Consider the following 8,184-nt stretch of genomic DNA (forward strand, 5'->3'; position numbering starts at 1 on the left):
GACAGTTACAGCAAAAACGCGATTTTTTAAACTAAATTTTTAGGAAGCGTTTGCAGCAAAATGACAAAGTGTATGTCAACTTATTTTTGATGGTACTATCGGATAGTGGATTATTGACATTTAAAACTGGACCACCCTGTATATGTAAAATTTATTCTGGTATAGCTAATTGATGCTAATGTGGAAGGGTAGACAGACGGTTTCAGGTTTTATCTGAGGAATGTTGTTAATATAAACAAATTTTGGTTCAACAAATAGACCTGGCTATATAGGCCTGCTTATTTTCAAGTCTACTGACAGTATGGTCGAAATGTTTAAAATATAACCCAACATAAATTATTAAAAAAAAAATAAAAATTAATATGGCGTCATACTTAGCTGCCTGCATGGTCAAAATTTTGTTGTCACTTTTATGTGTTTTGTGTGCTGCTTTTTGTCGATAGGTAAGTCTATTTATAAAAACCTTTTTATTGTTTTTTTATTGAAAATGTAGAACCTTCTAGCTATTGTTCACCCCGTAATCTTGTGTTGGAAAAGTATTTAATTTAAATAAAGTCCGAAACGTTCACATTAAGAAAAAAAAGTTGACTTGAATGCTGTTTCATTAGTGAATTGGTCTGAAAAGTTGACCAAAAACCAAGAAAACATAACGAAATATTACATATAATTGGTCAAAGAAATTCAAAACTTAAAAAAATTATTTTTTTTGCTCTTTTTAACTAATTAGTTCTATATTATACTACTTATAGCCTGTTCACGACCTTGGATCTACTCTATGGTTTGAATTTTAAACGATTTTTATTTGAGGTTATAAGAAAATATTTTTTTAATTTCATTGCCGTGTTGCCAACTAATAATGAGATGTTTGATAATGTCTTCTACTTAGAGTTAATAAGATATATAAATTAATATACATTAAATAACTTGTTTTATTTTGTTAAATCGTTATTTCAAGGACAGTAAGCATTGGTGTTTTAATGATAGACATCTATTACTTAATAATTAATCCGTTCTAGAATTGTTCTTAAAATTTTTGGTATTATACATCAGCCAATAATGATAATCCTTTATTTAAATGTGACAACGTTCAGTGCCCCTTTGAATAATAAACCAAAAAATGTCTTTCTCGGAGTTTAATAAAAAAATGTTGTCGTTTCATTATACAGAGAAAATGCCATGGATAGGGTAGATATCCAAAAAGATTATGCACTGTGTTTTATTTTTCTATGCTAAAAATTTATCATACTAAAGAAATATTGAGACCGATAATAAAACACAACGTAGTAAAGCATGTACATATATTTACAGGTTTATTTTCATATATCTTCCTAACCGCTTTTTAGGAGTTCTATACAATACAACATACATTCTCAGGCTTATACAGGGTGTATCAGGCTTAAAATAACTATAGTTTGCTAGGTATACTGTATTCCAAAGATGCTTTGTTAAAGAAATACAGGGTGTAAAAGTTTATTTTTATTTTAGTTCTTTCCTTATGGTTCTTACGGTTTTTGAGACATTAGCTCAAATTTGAACTATATGTATTTTATAATGCCATGCATCATTGGATAAGACAACATTTTGCTAAACTCTACAGGGTGTTTATTTTATGGGTTTGGGGTTCACAAACTTTTACTTTAGAAACTTTTTTCCAACAGTTACAAGTTAGTTACAAATTTATCAGAAAAACCACCCCAAATTCTCTACCAATTTGCATTATAAAATTCAGATGTTTTTTTCTGAAAAAAAAAATTGTTTGAAAACGGTTACAAATACGGAAGCAATAAATAATACAAAAAGGTTTCTAAACCGAATAAGAATTTTGAATTTTTAAGAACAAAACATTATTGGCTCACTAGAAAAAAATTTGAGGGGCTTCAACTACAAGAAAATGAAAACTTCAACATTGTAGTTCTTTAACGAATATTTATAACAGCTTTAACCTGAACCTAAAAAGTGTAACTTCATACAATATAATATTTTTAATATTTATGTATACTTTGTATCCTGCATATTATATCATCAGTTGCAGCAGTTTGCAAACAAAATATAGCTTAACTTTTATGGTTCCCTTTATATTTATTATTCAATTTTTGGCCATACCTACTAATGATTTCAGTCCATTTTAACTTGATATAGTTTTTATCAAATATAATTATAATTCTTTAGGGCAACAAGTCTGAAGGCAAGATTTTCTAAAATTTTACATACTCAAAACGTATTTTGTGGACTATATCCCGAATAGAAATATACTGTCCATTTCATAATATAACAGTTTTTAGTTTTAATTGACAGATTTTATTAGATAAGCCGCCAGTTTGTTACATAGTAGCTATGATTTCAATATTTGGTCACCAGAAGAATGGAATTTTAAATGGGAAATATTTGATTGCATTTAATGACAATTTAACACCATTTGTCACCAACATCAATATCTGTTCGTTCTTAAGTTATTTTCGAAAAATCATAAACAAGCATTTCAAAAAAGTGCTGTGTTGCAATGTTCAAGCTAATTTGAAAAATTTTAAAATTTTAGCTTAAACATTGTTAGAGCAACTTTTTAAGGACTATTTTCCTGAGTATTTGGATTTAAATTCCCACGTTTCGGTTTTAAGATATTATCATCAACTTATTTTTTCCTATGAACGAAATTTTGTATTTCATCTAGTTCAAAAACAGCACGTTTTTTGCTTTGAAAGTATACAGGTGATTCACGGTGATGGGTTATTAGAAGTATCTAGGAAACGACTCACATTTTTGCTGAAATTTTGAGTGTAGCCTAGGCTGAGTTCAAACTTTCTTTCCAAAATATTTTGGACTTTGCGATGTGGCCAGATCAGTCGGAAAGAAACACCAACTTTTGATTTTCAAATAGAACACCCTGTTTCTAATCTCATTTTGAATTCCTCTTAAGAAGGCTAGTAATTAATGTTAATACTTTCCTATACCTATCTTGCAACGTTTCTTAGATATTTCTTAAAAAAAATGTTGATTGGGTCAGCAAAACCGTAGTCTATACATTAATTAGATTTTCAAGTCCTAAAAGGTGTGCTGATATTACCTTTTGTCCTCAGTTAGACAATACTACATGGTTGAAAACCCAGAGAGAGAAAATGAAAAAAAACACAACCTACAGGGTGGTCAATATTTACCTTTTAGTCGGACAGATAGGAAAACTGCCAAGTTCGTTTTTTTAAAATGGATCCAGCGGTGTTTATGGTTTGTATTAAAGAACATTAACTTTGAACAAATCCCATGTATACACTTCCTTACACCTTACTTCAACCGTTTCTGACTTATTAACAGTTTTCCTTAAAGGACGCATACAATCGTAATCCATACTGCTCTGAATACGGACACCTGCTTGGGGCTAATGGCTAGTTGTCGTTTCTATAACCACAACATGTTCTGACAGATATTTGTCAAATTCAGACTGGTTTAAACTGAGCACAAGCGGGTGTCCATATTCAGATTAGTATGGATCACGATTTTATATGCACTTTAAGGAAAAACTCTTAATAAATCAGCAACAGTTATGTATAAGAGTATACATAGATTTGTTCTAAATTTAATGTTCTTTTATTACAAACCATAATACATTAGTGTATCCATTTAAAAAACGAACTTCTGGTAGTTTTTCTGTCCGACAAAGGTAAATATTGACTACCCTGTAGGTGTTTTAATTTTTATTCTCTGGGCTTTTCAACCATGTGGTCTTGTCTGACTAAAGACAAAAGGTCACATAAGCAAACCTTTCAGAACTTGAGAATTTAATTAATGTTTAGACTACCGTTTTGCTGACAAATCCACCATCAATTTCTTGAAATCAAACTTTCCAGTGTAGCCAACGTTGTTACTCTGTGAAGTTTGATTTCAAGACATTGATGATCCAACTCCTGAAACCTAACATCAACCGTTCAACAGAGGATCGTAAACCACAAAACATTAACATTAACTAGTCTTCATGCGAGGAATTCAAAAATGAGATTAGAAACAGGGTGTTCTATTTGAAAATCAAAAGTTGGTATTTTTTCCGAATGATCTGGCAACGCCGCAAAGTTCAAAATATTTTAGATAGAGAGTTTGGACCTAACCTAGGCTACACGCCAAATTTCAACAAAAAATATTGAGTCGGTCTCTAGATACTTTTAATATACCATCAGCGTGAATCACCCTGTATAACATGTTAAGGAAAACTTTGTTTTTATATAAAAAAATAACTAAAAAGCAATTTTTAAGGTAGCATTGACATGCAAATAGTACTTAATTAATGTCGTTTTGAAAATCGTTTGAAAAAATGTGTGTAAAAATCTGGCAAGCCTTAATTATTTCGAAAAATATTCTACAATTTGAAAAACATTGTATTTAAAAATTTACGCTTTTTAAACGTTTTAGCGTTATGTGATTAATGAATTTACAGGGTAAGTCACAAGATGGCAATGAATTGATGTTAAGTTTTTTCTTATGGAATGACTATGTTTCAAAGACATTTTCTGATTCGGTCTCTCATTCTGATCACATTTCATGAAGCATGTTGTATGGTTAACTTGTACAGTTTGGCACCCTATTAATCATAAAAGAAAACTACAATTTCAAGTAATGATCAATTTTTTATTTGATTAACTGCTAAAAATGTGTCTGAATTAAAATAAAAATTTTCAATGACGTTTTGTAACCTGTCGCGTGGATTGCATTCATCCATAATTATTTTTTTTAATCATCTAAATTTGACGGTTTTGTGGTAAAAAATAAAGTATTTTTCCCGTGGCTCCATAGAAAATATTTTAAAAGCGTCAAATCTGGTGATCGAGATGGTAATTCATTTCAAGCAAACGAACAATACAAAATACAAGTTAACCATACAAAATGTCAAATATGCACAGTAACATCTAGGAAATAAAACGCTATTTACAAAGTGTGGTATTTACTGTATTTTTTAATAACTCTTAAAGTAACAATCAATTAATTAATCACCGGATGAGAACAAAATTTAAACTGGAAATTTGTCATCCGATTCATCTGTAATAAATTGTAAAGCTTAAAGTCCTTACACCTTTTCAATACTTTAGTAACATATGCTTGTAGTTATACATCACCAATTTCTTTAAAAAAAACGTATTTAACTACTTAACTGTAGATAATGAAAATGTTTAGTTCTGTAGAAAAAAAATCATTTATGTCCATATAGATTCTCATATATATTCACAATTTAACGTGGCATTTCCATCCAATCAGATCAATTTACTATTGAATGAACTGTTGTTCACATCGATAAAATCCCGGTTTTTACCGCGGTAAAAATCTTAATTTTCAGATCAGTGTTGTATGGGAAATATAACCAGTTACATTGTTACCCACGACGTTTCCGATCACACACTAAATGTAAAATATTTAGTTCCGTATAAGCAAAAAACATCGTTTCGAAAGTGACCTTGTTGAAAAACCTCGATTAAAAAAAAAACTACTTAAAACCTACTAGAATTTAGGGATTTTGCGGCGGCAAGCAATTCTGTGTTCACCAACTAGATAGCGGCAGGTTAGTTCTCTTCTTTGCAACGCACTAGACTAGAACTTACACCGTGGTTAAAACCAATCTACCTCAAACATTGTTATAAAAAGTAGAATTTATAACCAAGGTATGCAATGATTAGATGATTTCATGCGTTTGTCCAGCAGAATATAACTCTACATCATATTTTTATTATTTTTTTTTTCTGTATTTGAACTTATTCAGTGTTTCCTTAAGCAAAAGCGCTTGCCATTATACATGACAGGAGAGAATGGTCTCAGATAAGCGGGTCAAGCAAGACTACTGCTTTTTACCCTAAAAGCGCTCAACATCAGCTCAAAAATTATTATATCTATATTAACATGGCTGAAATGCTTTAATTTGTTTAATACCAGAGTTGAAGTTTATTTAAAACTGATGATATATGTGCGTGGCCATCGATCTTTTGGTTACCATATCTATTGCAAACACAGGTCAAAAAAAGTTTTGTAAGACTTTATCAAATTTTAGATATTGAGACACTTTAATAAATATACATATTCTGTTCTTTCACAAATTACATTTACGTTGGTTGAGAATTGATAGTAAACTAGTTTTTATTTCAGGCACAAGTTTCTGTGTAAACAATTTCCAAATGTGGATCATGAAGCATAACAGCCTTACTAGAAATGTTTGACGCGCCTAGAACCGCGAAAGGATCGTCACGAGGTCAAATGTCACCAACATCAACAATCCTGCAAGTAGTTCTGTCGGCAACCCGAATTAGCAATTGTGATCTATACCAAGTATAGGTACTATTGCCTTGAAAAAAGTTCAAGGCATCTGGTAAAAAATAAATAAATATATGGAATTTCATAGCATGGAATTCTTATTTATTTTAACAATAAACTAAAGATGGTCGGCTGAGTTGTGTGTAGTTTTATTTTCTATTTTGCTTTCTATTACAGTTCTTGTACTGTATTGCCATATGCAGCATATTATGTGGGTTATTTATTCTTTTGTCAGCTCCACAGTATTTGACCGAAGAGTTCGTATTTAATGTCGGTAATGTATATTAGGTAAAGTGTCATTCCTTTTAATGTCAATCTACGCATGGCGAACTGAGTAACTGTGCAGAAGTTGGCATTGGGAGTGAACAAAGACCAGCAATTAGCCATTCATATCTATCAAACATACTTACCGAATTTATTTATTCCTTACCAACCTCCACCTGTTCGGTGTTCTTCTTATTTTGTCCGGTTGTAGTGGCGCTTAAACTTAGAAGGAACTATGCAAAAACAATATTTTTCAAACTTCCTATTAGATTGCAGTCTGCCGCTAGCACTTAGACTACGGGTAGTAAAGTGTTACATATGGCCCATCTTACTATATGGCGCAGAAACGTGGTTTCTCAAAGCTGGAACCCTGAACCGCATCGAAGCGTTTGAAATATGGACCCACCGGAGACCTTTGCGCGTGCCGTGGACCGCAAATGCCACGAATGAAAAAATTTTAAGAACTGCAGTCTACGAACTAGAAATACTTAACATGGTCAAAGAAAGAAAAGTTTCCTACCTCGGCCTTATCCTTAGAGGAGGCCATATCACATTCCTACACTAATTCTTCAAGGAAAAATATAGAGGCATCGAGGTCCACGAAGAAAGCAAAACTCGTGGCTAAGAAACATACGAACATCAGCGACAGCAGTAGTAACCATATTTCGAAGAGCCGAGAACGGCACTCGGCACATTGTATGAAAAATACAGACAATCAGGGCGCAAGAAGAATAAGAATTTGCGCAATTTGGTACGCGTATGTGACATAATGCGACAACCACGATACCAGATGGAGGACATACAAAATAATTCTATCACTTTTTTTACATTCCACGTCATTTCCTGATCGGGGCCACTTTAATTGGGGTTTGTAGCACCAGTGCACCAAGCAGGGTTTTTTTCTTCTGTTAAGTAATCTAATCAAGCCTTGAGGATGTTACGTCGAATAGGAGCAATTTTAAAATTTGGCAGTAGGTTGTCTATATCTTCTTTCTTCTTCTTTCTAGCCTGTCTCTGTCCACTGCTGGATATAGGCCTCTTCCATCATTTTCCATCGGTTCCTGTCTTGGGCCGCCAGGATCCAGTTTCTTCCAGCAATCTTCTGGATGTCGTCACGCCACCTTGCTTGCGGTCTTCCGATGTTTCTCTTGACTCTCGCGGCCTCCATTCCATGAGTTTGGTCCATTTATTGTTGTCTCTAAACATGACCTGCCCAGCGCCATTTTAACCTTGTCGCCCGTACTACAACATCATCGACTTTTGTTCTCTGCCGAATGTCTTTATTTCGCACCCGATCTCTGAGGCTAATACCAAGCATTGTTCTTTCCATGGCGCGTTGACAGACCCTTAACTTGTTAGCATTTGCGTGTGTCATAGTGACTGTCTCTAACCCGTAAGTCGCTACTGGCAGAATACATGTGTTGTAGATCTTACGTTTTAGACTAATCGGGACATCGTGTTTTAAGAATATAGGCCATCCTAGAGAAAGCTGCCCAGGCAAGACCTGTTCGACGATTTATTTCAGCAGTTTGATTTTCCTTGCCGAGCTTAATGATATGGCCTAGATAGTTATATTTGTTCACCACTTCGATAGGCTGATTTTCAATAATTACGTCGATATTGTCTGTACTCATTATTATG

The 8,184-nt window shown here is 33.0% G+C and overlaps 1 long non-coding RNA gene across 1 annotated transcript; it reads left to right on the forward strand.

The window, feature by feature from the left end:
• Window positions 1-277: 277 nt before the first annotated feature.
• LOC145736584 (uncharacterized) lies at window positions 278-6,415 on the forward strand. Its single transcript, XR_014180023.1, has 2 exons — window positions 278-443; window positions 6,115-6,415. It is a non-coding gene; the product is annotated as an uncharacterized LOC145736584 (long non-coding RNA).
• The last annotated feature ends 1,769 nt before the right edge of the window (window positions 6,416-8,184 follow it).

The sequence above is a fragment of the Ips typographus genome, linkage group LG12 (assembly GCF_016097725.1).
Source record: "Ips typographus isolate SLU linkage group LG12, UJ_Ityp_2.0, whole genome shotgun sequence".
In the NCBI taxonomy this organism is placed as follows: Eukaryota; Metazoa; Arthropoda; class Insecta; order Coleoptera; family Curculionidae; genus Ips; species Ips typographus.